The sequence below is a fragment of the Jaculus jaculus genome, chromosome 4 (assembly GCF_020740685.1).
Source record: "Jaculus jaculus isolate mJacJac1 chromosome 4, mJacJac1.mat.Y.cur, whole genome shotgun sequence".
Classification (NCBI taxonomy): domain Eukaryota; kingdom Metazoa; phylum Chordata; class Mammalia; order Rodentia; family Dipodidae; genus Jaculus; species Jaculus jaculus.
Window position 1 is genome coordinate 133,147,077 of NC_059105.1, and position 22,793 is coordinate 133,169,869.

Consider the following 22,793-nt stretch of genomic DNA (forward strand, 5'->3'; position numbering starts at 1 on the left):
AGAGTCAGGTAGATTCTGCAATCAAGCTGGTTACTACCATCGCCTCGCACAGAAGAAACATCTGCCGCTGACCTGCCAAAAGAACAAGACAACCCCCCATCTCGACCCTTAATAATGGGGTTGGGTGTTGCAGGAGCAGGCACCAGCATAGCTTCCCTTGTCACCTCCAACCACTCAGCTTAGCAATAGACAAGGATCTACAAGAGTTACAGTCAGGAGTGCCGAACCTAAAGGACTCGGTTTCTTCACTTTCAGAGGTTGTGTTACAGAATAGAAGAGGCCTAGATTTATTATTTTTACAACAGGGGGGACTCTGTGCAGCTCTAAAAGAAGAGTGCTGCTTCTATGCAGACAAGTCTGGATTAGTAGAGAACAGCTTGCAGAAAGTACGAGGAAGCCTAGAACAACGTAAACGGGAGAGACAACAGAACCAGTCTTGGTATGAATCTTGGTTCACCAGGTCCCCCTGGATGACTACTTTGATCTCCACCTTGCTAGGGCCACTTATCATCTTAATTCTCCTCTTCACCTTTGGTCCATGAATAATAAATAGATTAGTTACCTTTATTAGAGAAAGGATCAGCACTGTCCAAGTCATGATACTTAAACAACAGTACCAGTCTCTTGCAGAAACTGAAATTCCATGATTGGAATTATGACAAAGAAAAGGGGGAAATGAAAGGATAAAAGTTGCCCTATTTCTGCTGCTCTGTTTTCTAGCTGCTTTGCTAACTTGCCTTTTTAAGCTTCTGTAATATGGCTTGCTTGCTACTGCACTGAATCACAGAACTGCCATTTTGCAACTGCCTCCATTTTGTAAAAAGTATGCAACTACCTCCATTTTGTAAAAAGTATACCATAAGGACCTGGCCCTTTGAACGCCCTACCCAATCAGAGGGACCCTCACGAGCCCGCCTCGTGGGCCCCACCCAATCAGGGGAACCCACGGCTGAAAAGCCCCTATGACTCTGCATACCTATAGTTTTCAGCCTTTATAAGCTGACCAAACACGTGGCTAGGGGCTCTTCACCTTTCCTCCTGCGAGAGGAATCTGTGTTGAGCCCTGATGCATCGGAATCAATAAACCTCGTGCGGTTTGCATTGAGAGTGTCCTGCGTGAGTGTTCTTGGGGTCCCGTAGACAGCCCTGAGCAGGGACCCCTCCGTGGAACCCCACAGGCTTCATAGGCAAATACCTTAACTGCTAAGCCATCTCTCCAGCCTCCTTGTTCTAGTTTTTTTTTTTTTTTTAACCTTCTTGATTTTATTGATCTTATTTTTGTGTTTTCAATGGCATTGATTTTTTTCCCCCTTTCTGGTTGCTTCATTTTTTTGTTTTTTCTTCCAGGAAGCCCAGGGAACTCACTCTGTAGTCCCAGGCTGGCCTCTGACTCACGGTGGTCCTCCTACCTCTGTTTCAACACTGCTGGGATTTGTTCTAGTTTTGATTACTGTTTTTCCTTTCTGTAGTGTCTTGAGTATGCTTATTCTTCTTTTCAGTGTGAAGTATTCCACCCAGTATTCTCTGTAGGGTTGGCAATGGAACATATATGTGTAAAGCCAGCTTTCATTTACTTTTTTTTTTTTGGAATCATTAACTTTATTTATCACTCTGTATAGACATTGGTCCACATGAAAAGTAGCAATCATCTACTTCCACTTAATATTCTACAGAATGATGTTGTACCATGAACCATAGTAACTTCACAGGGGAAAAAGTTACTGAAATAAAAATATTTTATATTAATGCCTCAAGAAGTCCCCCACAGATTTATTTTGGTTTATCTAATTACAAGCATCTATGTTCCACAAAGCTACTCTCTTCTTTAATCAATGTAGTATTTTTAATTTCCTATTACATCATATGGATCACCAAACTCATAGAAGAGGTTGAAAAACAGCTAGCCTACCAAACAGATATAATTCCAAAACTAAGCAATTGTATAAGCACATCCAGTATTTCAGTGCTACTCTAAGTTAAAAAATATTTTCTCTTGTTTCAGAGATATTTACATTTAAATAAGATATTCACAAATGGTTCCTAATATATACCAACATATATAATTTTCATCTATCCTGTGTAAGGCAATTAAGCATTCATAAACTTCTTTAACAAATTCAGTGCATTTTTCCAACAAAAATAACACAGCTATTCTAAGTGTTTTTCATTTCTTTCAGCACATATTCCCAAATTTATTAAATGGAATGAAATTACATTAGTAAATGGCTACATCAACAATATTCAGGCATATTATGGATTCTATATCACAATTCAAATTCATGTCAGTACTATAACTCACTCTAAAAAAACCACAAGCATGCACAAAATAGAACAAAAATATTTTTAAAATAAATTTCAGGTATACTATCTACTTTAAACCACATTAAAAGGTATATTTTAATAAAACGGCCAATTACCAAACCTTTTGTCTAAGTCTGGCATAAGGAAAGTTCAATCCATTCGAATCTTCTGGTTTGTCATCCTATAAATAATGCTATCATATCCAGGATCCATATTCCAAATATTATAAGAGGTAATAATCACAGCCAAGGCTAAGCCAATTATAATCCAAAGTACCATGTTGGAAACCATTGAATATTCAAAATTATATGCCAGGTTGTAGGGAGTTTCTGGGTCCTCTTGTTTTACCTCAAGGATGGTCCTTGTCTTCCTCACAGAAGATGTGTCAAATGATTTGACAGTCACTAACTTTACCACTGCATTCCCACCATAGAGATTGTACATGTCATCTGCAAACTTTTGTAGAGCATCAACAAGGATACTGGAAGCATCCCTGAATTGTTCAGAGTCTTCCCCATAGCGTTTCCCAATTTCATCCAAACCTGCCAGCTCCAGTGAATACAAATCAGGGGAATGATCCTTGGCGAGATGCTTATGACGAGACAACAAACTTGAAATATCATGTAGCACTTGCAGTTCTGAAAGAAACAGCAGATCAACTTCATTGTTTCTGCTCAGAGAATTGAGAGGAAGTGAGTTAAGAACGGAGTTTTCTTGAAACAGGCGATTACGAAGCTGCCATAATGTGACTGTAAGGTATTCAAAAACTGAGTTTGCTTTCCCCGCCATATACCCTCTTTCCTCACTGGGAGCCATCTGCAAAGCTACAGGAGTTTCTTCAGAAAATAGGGAATGAGTGGAATTTGCAACACTGTCAAGACTAAAAGGAACAGCGTTCTCCAAAGGGTAGGAGATGACACTGCCTGGGGGAGAGCCAGTTTGTCCACTCCCTTTACCATCACCACAATGGTTGCCCCGGGGGGGTGGAATAGGTTACCCACTCCAAGTCCTGGCCAAGAGAGGTCTTCTTTCACAGAGAAGCCCATGGACAATGCAGCCACATCTGGGCTTCGCTCTCCTGGTGTAGGCCAATTTCCATTTTGGAAAACAACAGATCCTGGTGATCTTAATATGCTAAACTCATTTCCTAAAACACCTGCTACCAGCAAGGACAGGAGCAGGATGAGCACAGCCATGGTGCCGCGGCAGCTGAAGCAGTGCAGAAAGCCGCGAAGAGGACCAGCGAGACACCGCAGAGCGCCGCAGCGCCAGCCAGGGACGCTCTCCGGCCGGTTACGGCTGCCAGGGCTTTTTTTTTTTTAATGTAGGGCCTCACTTTAGCCCAGGATGACTTGGACCTCACTCTGTATACCCAGGTTGGCCTTTAATGCATGGAAATCCTCTTAAATCTGCCTTTTGATTGCTGTGATTAAAGGCGTGTATCAACATGCCCAGCAAACTGGTTTTTCATGAAGGTTTTCTTTTACCTAATAGTATAAGAGATAATTTTGCTGGGTGTTGTAGTTAGAGTTGGCAGCTGTGGTCTTTTATTTATTTATTTATTTATTTATGGTTTTTCGAGGTAGGGTCTCACTCTATCTAGCCCAGCCTGACCTGGAATTCACTCTGTATTCTCAGGGTGGCCTCAAACTCATGGTGATCCTCCTACCTCTGCTTCCCGAGTGCTGGGATTAAAGGCTCATGCCACCACACCTGGCTTCTTTTAAATATTTTTATTTATTTGTGAAGAGAGGGAGAGAGAGAGAGAGAGAGAGAGAGAGAGAGAGAGAGAGAGAGAGGGAGGGAGGGGGGGGAGGGAGGGAAAGTGAGCAAGAGAGAATGAATATGAATGGCCATGCCAGGGCCCCTTGCTGCTGAGAAAGACCTCCAAATATATGCTCCTTTTTCATCTGCCTTAATGTGGTGTTGCAGTCACATTCACATTGCTGGCAGAAAACACCTGACCAAGAGCAGCTTGTGGGGGAAAAAAGGGTTTATTTTGGTTCTTGAGGGGAAGTCCCATGATGGCAGGGGAAAATGGTGGCATGAGCAGAGTGTGGACATCACCTCCTGAGCAACATCAGATGGACAACAGCAACAGGAGCGTGTGGCAAACACTGGCAACAGGAAGCTGGCTATAACACCTAAAAGTCTGCCTGCAACAATACCCTGCCTCTAGGAGGCTTTAATTTTCAAATTGCCATCAGCTGGGGACGTAGCATTCAGAACACTTAAGTTGATGGGGGACACCTGAGTCAAACCAGCACATATGGGTACTAGGGAATTAACTGGTCTGACAGGTTTTGCAAACATGCCCCTTTCACTGCTGAGCCATCTCCCCAGGCCCAGCCATGGTCTTTTAAAATTTGAAATACTCCATTCCGCATCCTTCTTTTTAAATTTAATTGAATTTTATTTATTTATTTTGGTTATTCAGGGTAGGGTCTTGATCTAGCTCATTCTCACTTGGAATTCACTATGTAGTCTCAGAGTGGCCGTGAACTCCTACCTCTGAATGCTAGAATAAAAGGCGTGTACCACCATACCTGGCCTTTTAAAAGATACTTCAGAGAGAGAGAGAGAGAGACAGAGAGAGAGAGAGAGAGAGATTGAGAATGGGCACATCAGGGCCTCTATCCACTGTAAACAAACTCCAGATGCATGTGCCACTTTGTGCATCTGCCTTTACGTGGCTACTGGGGAATTGAATTGGGTCATTAGGCTTTGCAGGCAAGAACTTTAACTTAACTATGGAGCCATCTCTCCAGCCCCATTCCAAGCCCTTTTGGCTTTTAAATTTTCCCTTGAAAAATTGGATATAACTCTGATGGGTTTACTGGTGCAAGTGGTGGGCTGTTTTTCTATTACAGCTTTTAGTACTCTCTTTGTTTTGTGTATTTAGTGTTTTAACTGTAATGTGGCACAGAGAAGTTCTTCCCTTATTCTGTCTATTTGGTTTTCTGTGCCTCTTATACCTGGGTGGGCTCCTCTTGTGTAAGATTTGGGAATTTTTTCTATAATTTTATTGAAGATATTCTCAGGGGAAGTGTGCTTACTGGGAGCAGGTAGCCATTGGGGAAGCATGCTCACTGGCACAAGTAGGCACAGGTGAACCCAAGGTCTGGTCTTGGCTACCTCGACTGATTGGTGCTGAGCCACAAGGTACCTCCTCATTCTTGTGTTCCTGCCCCAGTTGTCTCTGGAGACTGAAGCCCCCATACCGGTCAGGCCTGGTCCATAGAGTGGACAGCACGGGAGTAGAGCTATTGGCACACTTGCAACTTCCACAACCTGCGCATCTGTGGTGACAACCCCATCCACCACAATCTGGTTCAAACCTGAAACAGAACATTCACTGAAGATCCTACAAAAGCAAATGCTTGCTTCCTCCTTAGTAAAATAAGACTTTTACCTCAAGATGGGAAGACCCCAGTGGAAAAACAAAACAAAAAAACAAGACAATGAAAGACAACAAACTGAGAGATCTCCACCAACACTGCCTAGTCTTACAATGGAAGCCTTCATGAAAACATAGAGGAAACAACAGAAATTGAATCCCAAAATTAAAACATATAAACTCAATGAGACCTTTATTAAGAGAATGGCAGAACTGGAAGCAAAAACCAACAATCATATAAATGCACACAGCCTTTGTCACTAGGCTTAACTTAATTAAGAAAAACCAGAGAGACCTCAAAAGAGAGATACATAAATTGAAGGTGAGTCAACAAATAGAGGATCTCAACAACCAGCTGATTAGGCTTAATTAAGAGATGATCAAATGCAAGAATGAATTTCAGAAAGCATCAAGAGAATCAAACCTTAAAGCCGGGCATGGTTGCACACGCAAGTACTTGGAAGGCAGAGGTAGGAGGATTGCTGTGAGTTGGAGGCCACCCTGAGACTTCATAGTGAATCCCAGGTCAAATAAATAAATAAAACAAAATAAAATAAAAATTAAAAATACTTTATTTTATTTATTGCTTATTTGCAAGCAGAGAGAGATAGAAGAGAGACAGAGAGAATGAGAATGGACATCCCAGAACCTCTAGCCACTGCAAATGAACTGCAGATACATGTGCTACTTTGTGTATTTGGCTTTACAAGAGTACTGGGAAATCAAACCCTAATCATTAGGCTTCCCAGTCAAGTGCCTTTCCTGATGAGCCATCTATCCAGTCTCAAATAGAGCTTTTAAAAACCTCTCTTGCAGCCATGTAGGGTGGCACACACCTTTAATCCCAGCACTTGGGAGACAAAGGTAGAAGGATCACATGAGTTTGAGACCAGTCTGATACTACATAGTGAATTCTAAATCAGCCTAGGCTAGAGTGACACCCTGCCTCAAAACAAACAAACAAACAAACAAACAAACAAACAAACAAACAAACAAACAGAAAAAAGCCTGTCCAGAAGTCCTCACTAACAGAGTTGATCAAGTGGAGCACAGAACCTCAGACTTGGATGACAAGACAGAAGAAATTGGTTGGGAGTATAAAATCTTTGATAAAAAAATCAAGTTCAAAAAAATCAAGTGAACAGAATATGAGGTAATTGTGGGATACCCTAAAACAACCAAACATCTGGATCATGGGTATACCACAAGGAGAAGAAATTCATACCAAAAGCACAGAGAACATATTCAACAAAATCATTGAAGAATATTTTCCCAATCTTGCAAAAGAGACGCCTATCCTGATACAAGATGTATATGGTGGTGCATGTGCCTGGAGTTTGTTTGCAGAGGCTAGAGGACCTGTTACAGTCAGGTTTGCATCGCTGGTAAAAATCACCCAACCAAGAGCAGCTTGTGAGAAAAAGAGGTTTATTTTGGCTTACAGGCTCGAGGGGAAACTCCATGATGGCAGGGGAAAATCGTGGCATGAGCAGAGGGTGGGCATCACCCCCTGGCCCACATAAGGTGGACCACAGGAACATGAGAGTGTACCAAACACCAGCAAGGGGGAGCTGGCTATAATACCCATAAGTGTGCTTCCAACAATACACTCCCTCCAGGAGGCATTAATTCCCAAATCTCCATTAGCTGGGAACCTAGCATTCAGAACACCTGTTTATGGGGGACACCTGAATCAAACTGCCACATTCTGCCCTGACTCCCATAAACTGATAACCATACATGATGTAAAATGTAATAAATTCATCCAATGTTAAAAGTCCCCATAGTTTTTTTTATCAATTCCAAAGGTGTTAATACATCTCCATAATCCAAGGTGTTTTAACTGAGCCATAATACCAAAAACTAAGCCCCCCAAGACCCATAATGGCACAAAATAAACATTCACACTGCAAAATATGGCATTGGGCATAGCAAAGAAATACTTAAGCAATACATGATGTAAACAGGGCAAACATCAAACTCTGGCTCCAACAACTCTAGCCAGTGACAAATCTCCAAGTCCAATAATTCTAACCAGCAACAAGTCTCTGGCATTCCAATTCCGCCCCCTCCAGCTAGGCTACTCACAGCCCTGGAAAACTTCATCAGGGCCGGCAGCTTTCCTTAGCAGCCATATCATGGTCCCGGCATCTCCACTGGGTCTCCACTGCAATCCATGATTCATCCTCACAGCCCCATGGGGTCTCCATGCAGGCATCCAGCAAACCTGCTTCACACTGCCCATGGCCATTTCTAAAACACAAGACCTCAATGACTTTCTTTTTCCTGCATTTCTTATACTCCACAATACCAGTTAGGGTGCCAATTTGTTAATCTAGGGGGGAATAAAGCAAACTTTGAAGAACAGGACATTCCTTGAGCACTCAGGGCCATTCAAAAGAGTCTACATTCTTCCTGTTGCCCCAGTGCAGGTCAGCTGGCCCAACAAAGGTTATAATCTCTCAATTGCAGCTGAACTGATAGCAGTTCCCCCAAAGATTTTTCTTTCTGTTCCATATCCCTCTGCTCACAGTAGTTCATTTCTATGCAAAGCAACCCTGCACAACTTCTCAGGACACAGGCATAACAGGAAGCTTTTCATGTAAACTGCCTCTAGCCCAGTCCAAGCAAAGCTCTTTCTCATTCCTACAAGCCAAACCTCACAATCCAATTAATGTAATACACCACATAAATGAAGGATTCAGGAAGCCATAATAAGCCTCAGAATCATCAATAGGCCTAAGTTTCTGCTTCCCAGCAAGGTCAGTTTTCTGATAAGGGGGAATAAATTGTCTGTACCATACGTTCCTGTGGTCATAGATAAAGTTTGCTTAAAATAAGTTTGTTTAAAGTTCCTCAAATACACATAGCCAATCACAATAAAGGCTACCTAATCTGCTTGAGATTCCCCTAGCCCCCTGCCCACCAGCTTTGCCCACCAGTATCCTAAGCCTATCAGAAAAATACAAGTGCAGTTACTGCTTAAATCAACCAATCATGTAACCATTCCCCTACTTCTCCCTATTTCTTTGTTCAAATCCCAATAAAAAACCTGCCCCCCTGCTGCTCAGGGCTCTTGTATGGATCCACTGAGTTGGTGAAGTCAAGAGTCTGAGCTTAATCCTGAAATAAAGCTCTTTGCTGTTGCATAGGTGTTTGACTCTTGGTGGTCTTTGGGGACTTTGTGATCTGGGCATAACAATAAATAAGCCTAAGAACCACATTATCATTTCAATAGATGCAGAGAAGGCCTTGACAAGATTAAAGATGGCTTAGTGGTTAAGGTGCTTACCTACGAAGTTTAAGGACTCATGTTCAATTCTCCAGGTCCCATGTAAGCCAGCTACACAAGGTGATACAAGTGCACCAGGTGGCATACATATCTGAAGTTCGATTGTAGCGGCTAGAGGCCATGGCATGCCAAGTCTCTCTCTCTCATAAAAATATTATTAAAAAAAGCTGGAGAGACTAGGCACAGAGGATTTATATCTCAACATAATAAAAGCTATATATGCCGGCCATGGCACACACCTTTAGTCCCAGCACTCGAGAGGCAGGGGTAGGAGGATTGCTGTGAGTTTGAGGCCACCTTGAGAATTGATATTGTTGAAAAACAAAAAACAAAACAAAAATGCTATATATACAGCATTTAAAGCCCAAATCGTACTTAATGGGGAAAGACTCAAGGAGTTTCCATTAAAATTGGAAATAAGACAGGTCCTATTTCTGCTGTGGCCAGCCGGCCAATGGCCAAAAGAGTGCCCCAATCCTCAGCCCCCTTCCAGGGCATGTCCAATCTGTGGACAGTGGGGACCCTGGAAAATGGATTGTGCGACTAGCTGCTCAGGGGCAACAAGAAGAATGTTGACTCTTGAAGGAGCCTCAGTGCTCAAGGAGTGTCCTGTTCTTCAAAGTCTGCTTTATTCCCCCCTGGATTAACAAATTGGCACCCTACCTGGTATTGTGGAGTATAAGAAATGCTGGAAAGAGGGTCATTGAGTTTGTAACACGGTCTTGTGTTTTGGAAATGGCCATGGGCAATGTGAAGCGGGTTTGCTGGTTGCCTGCATAGAGACCCCATGGGGCCATGAGGATGAACCGTGGATTGGAGTGGAGACCCAGCGAAGATGCCAGGACCATGAGATGGCTGCTAAGGAGCTCCTGGCCCTGATGAAGGTTTCCAGGACTGTGAGTAGCCTAGCTGGAGGGGTGGAATTGGAATGCCAGAGACTTGTTGCTGGTTAGAATTATCGGACTTGTCGATTTGTCACTGACAAGAGTTGTTGGACTTAGAATTTGAGTTTAATGTTTGCCCTGGTTGTTTTAAATCTTTTAGTGGTTGAATGTTTCTTTGCTATGCCCTATGCCATCTTTTGCAGTGTGAATATTTTATTCTGTGCCATTCTGGGTTTTTTGAGGTTATTTTTTGGTATTATGGCTCAGTTAAAAGATCTTGGACTATGGGGATGTATGAACATCATTGGGATTGATAAAAACTATGGGGACTTTTAAAATTAGATGAATGCATTGCATTTTACATCATGTATGATTATCAGTTTATGGGGGCCAGGGGCGGAATGTGGTGGTTTGATTCAGGTGTCCCCCATAAACATAGGTGTTGTGAATGCTAGGTTCCTAGCTGATGGAGATTTGGGAATTAACGCCTCCTGGAGGGAGTGTATTGTTGGGGTGGGCTTATGGATATTATAGCCAGTTTCCCCTTGCCAGTGATTGGCACAGCTTCCTGTTGCTATTGTCCACCTGATGTTAGACAGGGGGTGATGTCCACCCTCTGCTCATGCCAGCGTTTTCCCCTGCCATCGTGGAGCTTCCCCTTGAGCCTGTAAGCCAAAATAAACTTCTTTTTCCCAGAAGATGCTCTTGGTTGGGTGATTTCTACCAGCAATGCGAACCAGACTGCAACAACTCCTGTCCTCATAAATCTTGAAGATCCTTCTATTTCCATCTCCCAAGAACAATACTCCTTACCCCTCCTGCTGTTCGTCAAGGATGAAAGCCCATAATTCAACATTTACTCTCAGCCTCTCTTTTCACCCTCATCCATTCACCCTGTAGCAGACAGCTTCAGGTTCACTGAGAGGAACTTCCAGACCAGGTACAGTTATGGAGGAAGAGCTTTATTGAAGCTTACAGACCCAGGGGAAGTTCCATAATGTCAGAAGAAGCTGGCCTGTTTTCACAGGACCAAACACACACACACACAGAAGCACAGCCTAAAAGCCAAAAGCCACAGGGCACAGCACACTTAAGGCACTCCAGCTAGGCACACTTTGCATATCCTTAGATTGAAATCTGAAACCCACCACCACACCTTAAGATCCACCCAGTGACACTGCCTCCAGCCAAGTGGCTGCAGATGCAAACTACAAATTAATAAAATCTGACTATATTGGGGGCCATCTCTTCAAACCACCATACAGCCCATAATACCCCAATCTGGACATAAGAAAACCTAATGGATCCTATCTTTTAGTACAGGACCTCCGAAAAATAAATTGTGCTATCATCCCAAACCTTACAGTTGTTGCTAACCCCTACACCTCCTCTCCTCCATCCCACCTTCTTCAAAGTACTTTTCTGTTTTTGATCTCAAGGATGCCTTCTTTACTATTCCCCTATACCCTAAATCAAGATCACTTTTTTTTCCTTTTGAGGTAGGGTCTCACTGTAGCTCAGGCTGACCTGGAATTCACTGTGTAGTCTCAGGGTGGCCTTGAGCTCTTGGTGATCCTCCTACCTGTGCCTCCCAAATGCTGGGCTTAACGGCGTGCACCATCACGCCTGGCAAGACCACTTTTTGTCTTCACCTGGGAAGACCTTGACACCCAGCAGGCCAGCAGGCCCAACAATTGACCTGGACAGTCCTGCCCTAGGGATTTAGGGGCAGTCCCCACTTTTTTTGGCCAGGCTTTACAATGAGACCTGGCCACCTTAGACCTCAGACCTAGCCTTCTTCTTCAATATATAGATGACCTCCTATTAGGCAACCCTTCCAGGGAGCTTAACTTAACACATGCTACCATGCTTCTCAACTCCTTGGCTTCTTGGGGATATAGAGCTTCTAAAGATAAGGCTCAAATCTGTAAAACCTCTGTCCTCTATCTTGTTCTTTCACTTTCACAGGAAGGAAAAACCACTTCTGCTTCCAGAATTAAGGATCTCAGTAATTATCCCTTACCCCATACTAAATATGATCTCCTTGCATTGCTTGGTCTGTGTATTTCTTTCTGTATTTGGAGTCCAAATTTCTCTCTCATAACCCATCTTCTATATGAGGCCACCAAGGGGTCCCTTGATAAGCCACTCCTATCTACCTTGTTCCTTCAGGCCCCCATAGACCTTCTCAAATGATCTTTATCCACTGTCACCATCCTTTCCCTACCTGACATTAACAAGCTTTTTTTTTTTCTTCTTTTTCTTACATGTCAGCCAGGGACAAGCCTTATCCATTCTCTGCCAAAAAGGAGGTGACACTTTTTGCCCCCAGCTTACCTTTCCAAACAATTGGATTTGGTAACAGGAATGGCCCCCTCTCCCTCCACACACTTGCAGCAATTGCCTTTCTTGTCCCTGAGCCCAATAAAAATCCCTCCTTAGCCTTCTCCATATTCTCACCTCTCACTCTCCCAAGGACCTCTCGAGTCACTGAGCCTTTCTCTTTCTCCCCCTCCCCATGTCCAGATTCTCCACACTCACCTTCTAGATCCCAGTCCGTTTTGAACAATCTCCCCCTCTGAACCCTGCTACTGTTTCACCTGCCACACATTCCTCTACACCATATGATAGCCCCGTTCATGTCTGCACAGATAGTCTAGATTTCTCTCTGAATCCATTCTTGCACATTCATGACTCCCCCTTACCTGATGCCCCTGACTGGTTTATTGATGGCAGTGCCCTCAAACAGGAATCCTTTATAGGAGGCTATGCCATCCTCCAGGGTGATCCTCAACATCCCCAGTACCCATAAATCACAGAAGCAAGGTCTCTGCCTCCATATACTACTTCACAACAAGCTGAACTTATTTCTTTAATAAGCTCACGACAACCATTCTCAGTATGAATATCTATACAGATTCCAAATATACATATAACATAATACATTCAAATATTCTAATTTGGAGAGAAAGAGGCTTCCTTAAATAGAAAGGGTCCCTATCATCAACTTATCTCTTATCCAAGAACTCTTAGACTCAGCTATATTACTCACCCAAACAGCTATCATTCACTTCAAAGGCCACTATCTAGACAAACAGTACATTTCTATTCTCAATAACCAGGCAGACACTCTTGCCTGCCAAATGGCTTTCGCTTACCCATAGCACTCTTTGAAACAGGCTAACACTTTCCTCCTCTCTCCCGGAACTACACCTTTATTCCTAGCTCATCATACCACTCACAGCACTTCTAGCCCACCACTAAGGAGATGCTTTCATACCTGCACTCCCCGTTCCATCTGGCTGACAGCACTTTGCTGTTCTTCCTTCGAGGCTCATACAACCTCACTCCTGAAGACAAACAGTTTCTCCAAACTTTTACAGCTTCTTGGTCTGTCAGAAAACTAATCCTTACTCTAATATACCTCCACCCCAATTCCCAACCCATCAAATGAGGGGAACCTCTCCTGCCATGGACTAGCAGACAGACTTTACTCACATGCCCTCTGTCAAATGCTAGCAATATCTTTTGGTCTTTATTGATACCTTCTCAGGGTGGATAGAAGCTTTTCCACGGCGAACAAGAGGGCCTCAACAGTCACTAGATTCCTCCTTACTGAACTGATTCCCCAATTTGGTTTACCCTCCTCCCAATTTGATAATGGCTCAGAATTTATTTCGGTTGTCACCTAACAAGTGGCCACAGACATTCATATACCTTGGAAGTTTCATATTCCCTACCACCCACAATTCTCTGGAAAAGTTGAAAGGGCCAGTTGTTTTTTCACAGGAATCTTAACTAAACTAACTCTGGAACTAAAATTAGACTGGATCAAACTCCTATCCTTAGCTCTCCTTCATTTCCGTGCCCTCCCCTGTAAACCAACTAACATCAGCTCCTTTGAATAAATGTATGGCAGTCCCATCATCCCCCCCTGGACTTCACTCCACAAATTCAAACCTGCCCCCTACTCTTGCCCAAGACTTTTTCTTTCTTTCCTCAGAGCAGAACTGTGGAAGACTGCTGATTCAATCCTCTCCAAGACTATCCCTAATGCTCCTCTTCCCTCTCTTCAAGTTGAGGACCAAGCTTATATTTCTCCTAACACCCACTCCTCCTTACAACCTAAATGGCAAGGACATAATAAAGTTATTCTCCTTACCCACACAGCTGCCAAACTTCCAAATCTTGCTCCTTGGTTTTGTCTTTCATGCCTCAAGTAAACACCTCCCTCCTACTCCTCCACCCTCCTAAATTTCACCAAACTCAAAATTTCTCATCGCTCATCCATTCCTGAAGAGACAACTAAGACTGCTATTAACCTTATGCTTTCTTTTCCACATCTACTGAATGACTCTGAGTTTCATCAGTTTCACCTTTTCCTGACTGACCTGTTAGAGAACATTTGGTTAATGCCATGGCTTGTCCACACCTTTGATCATCTACTCAAGACTACTAAAATCCTTTGGTTATGAGACACTTTTTTTTTTTTTTCTTTTCAGTCCCATCAGATTAAGTTCTTTACTCTTGCCCTTTATTTTGCCATTCACCAGGATTGCTCATGCTCTGCTCCATCCTTCCCCTTGTCCTCGCCTTCATAACAGCTGCAATCCTTCACATTGGACTGATCACAGCCATACCCTCTAGCTGGTCCTGCACTGAAAAGGCAGCTTTCACCCTCTTATTATGGTCATATTTCATTATCATTAAAATCATAAAATGATACCCCTTCTATTCACCTTACTCTTTCTACCATACTCTACCCATTTCCAACTCTTCCCAAAGATCATAACTTCTGCTTACACCTTATCTGACACATGTGTCCCCTCTGTATTCCTAATAGGACTTGCCACTGCAGGATTTCTCTTAATGCTAAGCTATACCTTTTCATGTCCTGACACCATAATTGACCCTATTAAATGGTATAAGGATGATCAAGAAATATTTCCTCAAGGTTTCATGCAGGGACCATGGAAAAAGACTCACAGACTGATGTAAAAGAGAAAACATAAACTATGGTATTTATAAAACTCTTGCTAACTTTTAAGACTCAGGGATATATTCTTGTATTAAACTTAAAAGGGGATTCCCCACAGATACAGTGTGCTTACTCAAAGGCTACCTTAAATGTAAGGGTTTCCATGAGCCCTCTAGGGTCCCAGAATAGGGTCTCAAAACTTCTAGGTACAACTGGCTGTTGACAAAATGAACAAATATGTTCCTTTTGCCTACAGGAGGAAAACACTATCCATCAACTGTTAACTAATAATCTCATGAGCCTGTCCATCAGATATAATGAATGTGTTAATGTCCTTGGGGACAAAATTAAAACACAAGACTATCCTGTGCCTCATTCTAATCCAACACTCCCAATCTTTCTAACTATCCAACAATGCTGCTTACACATCAAATATACCCTCCTCCTAACCTCTCATAGACCCTCAACTCCTAATTGTTCCATTGAAGGGAATATTTCTTTGCCTTCTGACAAATGTTTACCCAAGGCTTGGGTCTTCCTCTGAGACCAAACAACCTACCAAGCCTTCCTGCCAAATTCTATGGAATCTGTTCCATTGGATAGGTCCTTCCCTTACTACCTTCCCTAACCCCTTCCCAATGAATTATCAAGAGATTGCCCTTTTTTTATAATCATGGAAAATGTTAATAAAAATTGAGGAAAAAAAAGAGATTTCCCTCCAACTGTGATGACAATTTGATCTTATTAGATCCAAAACAGGCAGCTATCATATCAGCTTTAGTCCTGCCTGTTCCAGGTCTTAAAAGGAAGTCTCAAAATTGGCCTGTATTTTCAGTAAAACTGCTATTCTCACTGCATGGGTTCTGGCAAAAATTAACTAAAAAATGAAAAAACTCTAAGTTTCAATATTACAAAATAGAGATGCTATGGATTTTCTATTATTCAAACATCACATTGGATGTCAGTAATGCCCTGGAATGTGCTGCTTCAACATGACAGATAATTCTAATATTATTAGATAAATAAAATTATTAGATAAATAAAATTATTAGATAGATAAAATCAAACGAGAAATTAACTAAATCCATGAGAGTAAGTTTTGGTCAGGTTTATGGCAATGGTTTCCATGGTTAAGCTCTTTATTGGGCCCTATTGTTATGATTCTGCTAATTTTCCTTTTTGATCCTTATATACTCAGATGCCCCACTGAGTTCCTCCAAGACAGAATACATGCCTTCACTTCATGATGAGTCCCTGAATTCCTCATGGCCACTGAGTATCATCTCCTGAACATCCAACCTCCACAGGACTGTGTGGGACACCCCGAGAAGTCTACTGCCCCCATTAGGAAGTAGTTGGAGATGAGTCATCACCCCTGTTTGGGCCCATGCAGTCCTCCCCTAGATACCCCACACATGCCCAATTATCCCCAGTCTTTTTTATTATTCCAGAGAGTCTGGACTGAAGGGTTAATAGCCTTCCCTGAAAACTAGAGGGAACTAAAGAGTTAATAACTATCCCTAAGATCAGCAGGCAATAAAGAAGCCTCAGAAACCTGTGGCCTTGATGGGCTTGTCTACTTCCAATGGATAAACTTCCCTTATCTCAGAGAACCTTGAGGGAACAGAAACCGTCTGGTGGGATATTCTCCCTAGACAATTTTACTAAAAGAGCTTATTCTGAGTAAAGTCACAAATAACTATAGTTTCTTACCTACTTTCTTGGACCTGCAGCTGGTCCAAGTCTTTAGCGAGGGACCGGCCTGGGTGTGTCCAGATCTTGGCTGTGTTATCACAGGCACCAGCGAATAAGAAGTTTCCATGGATATGTTAAAACTTGACACCAGTCACTAAGTTCTGATGGGCAGGGATGGTATAGATGCCGAGTTGCTGTCACAGGTCCCATACTTTGCAGGTGTTGTCACCACTGCCAGCTGCAATATGGTAGCCACTGGGAGATTCCATAGATTTCCTTCAGGTAGGTTTCTAGAAACATGATGCAGCGACCAGTGCGCAGGTCACAAACTTGACCAAAAGCACTCAGTCCCCCAGTGCCAGCCAAAGAGCCATCTGATGGAAATACAACCCATGCTGTGGCCTTCCTGATGAAGGATCTCTTCTTGAGCCTCTAAATCCCACAAGTGCCATGAATGGGCATAGCAGGTGGTACCCAGGAAACGTCCTGATGGCTACCACATTAGCCTGGCCACATGCACTGTATGGCCTTCAATATCAGCCCCTGGCTCATCACTATGAAGACTCCAAAACTTCACAAAATTGTCAGCAGCATAGGAGGCTAGGTTGACATCTTTTTTGATTCAATGAGACAGTGGACTTGGGATGGAATACAATTGCTCCTACATTGTGTTATGGCTTGTACCTTCCAGTACCAGAAATCGGTTGCAACCCACATCAAGCTGTTGACTGGAGACACCTATGAGGTTCTCAAAACAAGACAGGCTTTTTTGTCAAAGCAATTGATTACCTGCCTGAGGTAAAAGGTAAGACTCTATTGCTGAAGACACCACATACTGCTAATGCAGAACATGAAGAGATATGGCTGGAATCTGGAAGGAAGCCAGCTTCTACATGGTTAGCTTGTTTAGTGCTGGAAAGTGCTTCATGAGCTTCTGGTGGGGGGCGGGGTGGGGAGGAGGAAATGGCCAACAACGTTCTGTGCTAGCAGGGGACACTGCTACACAAAAGTAACCAGCCTGTGGTGGTATCACCATACCTGATTTTAACCTATACTACAGAGCCATAGTAACAAAAACAGCATGGTACTGGCACAAAAACAGACATGTAGATCAGTGGAACAGAACAGAGGACCCAGATGTAAGCCCAAGTAGCTATAGCCACCTGATATTTGATAAAAATGCCAAAAATACCCATTGGAGAAAAGACAGCCTCTTCAGCAAATGGTGTTGGGAAAACTGGATCTATATCTGCAGAAGGATGAAAATAGATTCTTCTCTCTCGCCATGCACAAGAATTAAATCCAAATGGATTAAAGACCTTAACATCAGACCTGAAACTCTGAAACTGCTAGAGGAAAAAGTAGGGGAAACCCTTCAACATGTTGGTCTTGGCAAAGACTTTCTGAATACAACCCCGATTGCTCAGGCAATAAAACCACAGATTAATCACTGGGACCTCATGAAATTACAAAGATTTTGCTCTGTAAAGGACACAGTGAAAAAAGCAAAGAGGCAACCTACAGAATGGGAAAAAATCTTCGCCAGCTATATATCTGATAGAGGATTAATATCTAGGATATACAAAGAACTCAAAAAGTTAAATAATAAGGAATCAAACAAGCCAATCAAAAAATGGGCTATGGAGCTAAATAGAGCATTCTCAAAGGAAGAAATACGAATGGCATATAAGCATCTAAAAAAATGTTCTACGTCACTAGTCATCAGGGAAATGCAGATTAAAACTACATTGAGATTCCATCTCACTCCTGTCAGATTGGCCACCATCATGAAAACAAATGATCATAAATGTTGGCGGGGATGTGGAAAAAGAGGAACCCTTCTACACTGCTGGTGGGAATGCAATCTGGTCCAGCCATTGTGGAAATCAGTGTGGAGGTTCCTAAAACAGCTAAAGATTGATCTACCATATGACCCAGCTATAGCATTCCTAGGCATATATCCAAAGGACTCATCTCATTTCCTTAGAAGTAAGTGCTCAACCATGTTTATTGCTGCTCAATTTATAATAGCTGGGAAATGGAACCAGCCTAAATGTCCCTCAACTGATGAGTGGATAATGAAGATGTGGCACATTTATACAATGGAGTTCTACTCAGCGGTAAAGAAAAATGAAGTTATGAAATTTGCAGAAAAATGGACGGACCTGGAAAGGATTATACTAAGTGAGGTAACCCAGGCCCAGAAAGCCAAGTGCCACATGTTCTCTCTCATATGTGGATGATTGGGCTTCTGCGTGAGAATGAAAATACTTAGTAGCAGAGGCCAGTAAGTTAAAAAGGAGACATAAAGGGAAGAGAAAGGAAGGGAGGAGGGTACTTAATAGGTTGATATTGTATATATGTAAGTACAATGATTGAGATGGGGAGGTAATATGATGGAGAATGGAATTTCAAGGGGGAAAGTTTGGGGGGGGGAGAGAGGGAATTACCATGGGATTTTTTTTTAAATCATGGAAAATTCTAATAAAAACAAAAATAAAAAATAATAATTAAAAAAAAAGGTAACCAGCCTGACAAGATGTATGCACCTATGCAATAGTGGCACCTGGGGGGAGGGGATGGAAATACCATGATTTGTTTTCTGTAAGTATAGAAGTTGTCAAATATATACATACACACACATACACACACACACACACACACACACACACACACACATATATATATATATACACATATATATGTATGTATGTATGTATATATGTATGTATGTATGTATGTATGTATGTATGTGGTGGCACCCAGCCTAGATGGGTAACCAATGGCTCTGATTGGCAAAGAGATCTGCTCAGTGGAAAGCAACCCATATCTAGAACTGGGAACCAAGTCAGAATCCTATGGAGACCAAGATCATGGACTCCAATGAGAAGCTCCCACTAGTCTTTGGCCAAAAGAGAGGCTACACCCATCAAAATCTCTCTTAATTAACAATGCTTATCCCATTTAACCTATGCTGACCTCATTCTTTGTTGGAGAATCTGTTTTCTTTTTCAGAAAGCAGTGAGAACCGAGGAGATAAACCACCCTTTGCACACTTCAGCCAGGGCCCAGGTGAAACCACAGAAGAATTGACAAGATGACAAGAGAGCTGCTTCCATGGCGAGCCTGACAACCAGCGCCAGAGTGACAGAGACAGACCCTGAGGATACTCAGCACATACCAAAGCAGAGATCCAGAAGCTGCTGGAAGCTCAAGGCTGAAGTAGACTTAAAGCACACCTACCACATCTCAGGGAATTTTGTGGAAGAGGGGGCAGAAAGATTGTAAGAGTCACAAGGTGGGAGGGAGTATCCAGAGGCATTGCCTCCCCTATAATGACTGAGTGCTGTTTCACAACTCATAACCCAAAACCCCATGGTGAATACCAGCAATCTCATTAAGGTGGGTCCTCAGTGGAATGGGGCAGGGAGGGGGGAAATGATGGTAGCAGCACATGATTTATCCATACAAAGTTTCTACTTTATAATAATAAAAAAGATATTCTATATATCCTCGGCCTGTAGTTCTTCCCAATTCTTATATGTCCATGAATTGAATGTTTGGTCTTTTTAAGGTGACTCACATTTCCCTCATGTTCTGCTTATACTTTTTTTTTGAATTTGATTGTTTTTGTTGCTTTTTTTTTTTTTTTTTTGAGGTAGTCTTGCTTTAGCCAGGGATGACCTAGAACTCACTCCAGAGTCCCAGTCTGGTTTTGAATTCATGGCAATCCCCCTACCTCTGCCTCCCAAGTGCTGGGATTAAAGGTTTGTGCCACCATGACTGGCTTGAATTGTTTTTGACTCCTCATCTGTTTTCTCTCTTAGTACTTAGGAGGCTGAGTTCATGGCTAGCTTGGGTAGAGTTTCAGGTTCAGCCTGGGCCAGAGTTAGACTTTGCCTCAAACAACACAAAACAAAACAAAACAAAACAAAACAAAACAAAACAAAACAAAACAAAAACATTTTTTTTTTCTGAGGTAGGTCTCACTCTAGCCCAGGCTAGCCTGGAATTCACTATGTAGTCTTAGCGTGGTCTTGAACTCACGGTGATCCTCTTACCTCTGCCTCCTGAGTGCTGGGATTAAAGGCATGTGCCACTATGCCCGGCAAAATTTTTTATTTATTAGAGAGAGAGAGTGTGAGAGAGAGACAGAGAGAAAGAGGGGGAGGCAAGCACATGCCAGGGCCTCTACCCACTACAAACTCCAGATGCATGTACCACCTTGTGCATTTGACTTTTTGTGGGCACTGGGGAATAAAAACTAGGTCCTTAGGCTTTGCAGGTAGTGCCTTAACCTCTGAACCATCTCTTAATTACGTTTGAGATATATTAGCTGGAGATTTTTTTCATTATCTTTCAGATACCTGAAGAAAACCCCAAAACATCAACACCGCTATTCTTCCCCCCCCCCCCTCACCCGCAGGTAGGTTCTCACTCTAGCCCAGGCTGACCTGGCCTAGAATTCACTATGTAATCTCAGGGTGGCCTCGAACTCATGGCAATCCATCCACCACTGCCTCCCAAGTGCTGGGATTAAAGGCGTGTGCCACCTCGCCCGGCTTCAACACCACTATTCTTTTTTTAATGCAGACCTTTCCCCCCCCCCTAAATATTTTGGTTATTTTTATTTATTTATTTGGGAGCAAAAGACAGAGAAAGAGGCAGAGAGAGAAAGAATGGGCATATCAGGGCCTCTAGCCACGGCAAACGAACTCCAGATGTCACCTTGTGCATCTGGCTTAAGTGGGTCCTGGAGAATCGAGCCTTGAACTGGGGTCCTTAGGCTTCACGGGCAAGCGCTTAAGCTCTAAGCCATCTCTCCAGGTCTGAACACCATTATTCTTGTTTCATGTTTGCATTTCTTTAAATATTTCTGTTGATCTAAAGGTATCAGGTCAGATCTGTGGATTGAATTTAAAGGCAGTTTCAAAATTAGAGAAACTCAAGATACTGAATGTACCATTTCTATTTTCTACAGTAAATTCACCTCAAAAATGTTTAGCTGGGCTGGAGAGATGGCTTAGTGGTTAAGGTTAAGCCACAGGACCCAGGCTCGATTTCCCAGGACTCATGTTAGCCAGATGCACAAGCTGGCACCTGCGTCTGGAGCTCCTTTGTCGTGACTGGAGGCCCTGACGCACCCATTCTGTTTCTGCCTCTTTCTTTCTCTCTCTGTCAAATAAATAAAAATACAACATTAAAAAGTTTACTTTTTACTTATTTGACATAAAAATAAAATATTAAAAAAAAATGTTTAGCTGTAGCCCAGTGGTGGATCACGCCTGTAATCCCAGTACTGCAGGCTGAGGCAAGTGGATAATCAGTTCAAGGCCAACCTGGGCTATATTTAGACTGTCTCAAGAACCCGAAAAGTTTAGCTGTCATGTTCCCTGCGGTCCGATTTTCCTTCTCCTCGGCACGCTTTAGTTCTGACGAACCCCTCCTTTCACTGCTATCTGGGGGAGGAGGAGGATTGCAGGAATCGGGGAGACTCAATTCGCAGACCTCCCCCGCCCCCGCCCGGCCCCTCCGAGCACCAGGGGCCGCGGGGGAGAGGGGGAACCGCGCGCCGCGGCTGCTCCCCGCGCAGGCCGGGCGCTGCAGAGCGCGGGCGGGCGTCGGGGCCGCGGGGCCCGGGGCGGGCGAGGCGGCGGCTCTGCTTCCGTTTGCACTCGGAGGATGGGGCGGGTGCGGGGGTCGCGGGCGTGAGGTTAGCCGTGCAGAGGCCGACGCGCCCGTTCTCTCGCCGCCGCGCAGTCCCCCCGCCCGCGGGTGGGCTAGGTCGAGGGCGCCCTTCGGTCCCCGCGCACTCGGCCGTCGCCGGCTCCCACGCGGCCACCCGGCGCCCCCGCGTCCTGCGGCGCGGTCAGCACGGAGGGTGACGGGGTCCGGGCTGCCAGCCTCTTCAGCTGCCTATGGGGTTTAGACGCTGCCTCTCCCGTCCTTACCCTCCTCTGGGGTAGCTCGAGTGTGTATCGGGGCGCAGCCGGCCTCGGGTGGCCGTGGTGACGCCGTTGCCCGGTGAGTGCCTCGTTTTATCCAGGCTGGCCCCTAGGTCTCGCTGCCCATAGCGCCGGGGCAGGGGTGTGGGCAGGAGGGCCTGGGGTCCGTAAAGGCTCGCTCCACAGCGCTGTTCTGTGCCGAAGTTTCCACCGAACAAGCAGTCCGGTACAAGATGTAAATATACTTGGGTCTTGCTAAGTAATGGAAGGATTTATTCCTAGGTCCCAGTGACATAAAGAC

General features: G+C 43.6%; 2 pseudogenes; both read right to left on the bottom strand.

Annotated features, from left to right (window-relative positions):
* Positions 1 to 2,410: 2,410 nt before the first annotated feature.
* On the bottom strand, positions 2,411 to 3,497 carry LOC101601858 (annotated as a pseudogene).
* Positions 3,498 to 16,561: 13,064 nt separating this feature from the next.
* LOC123460260 lies at positions 16,562 to 17,218 on the bottom strand (annotated as a pseudogene).
* Between the last annotated feature and the right edge of the window lie 5,575 nt (positions 17,219 to 22,793).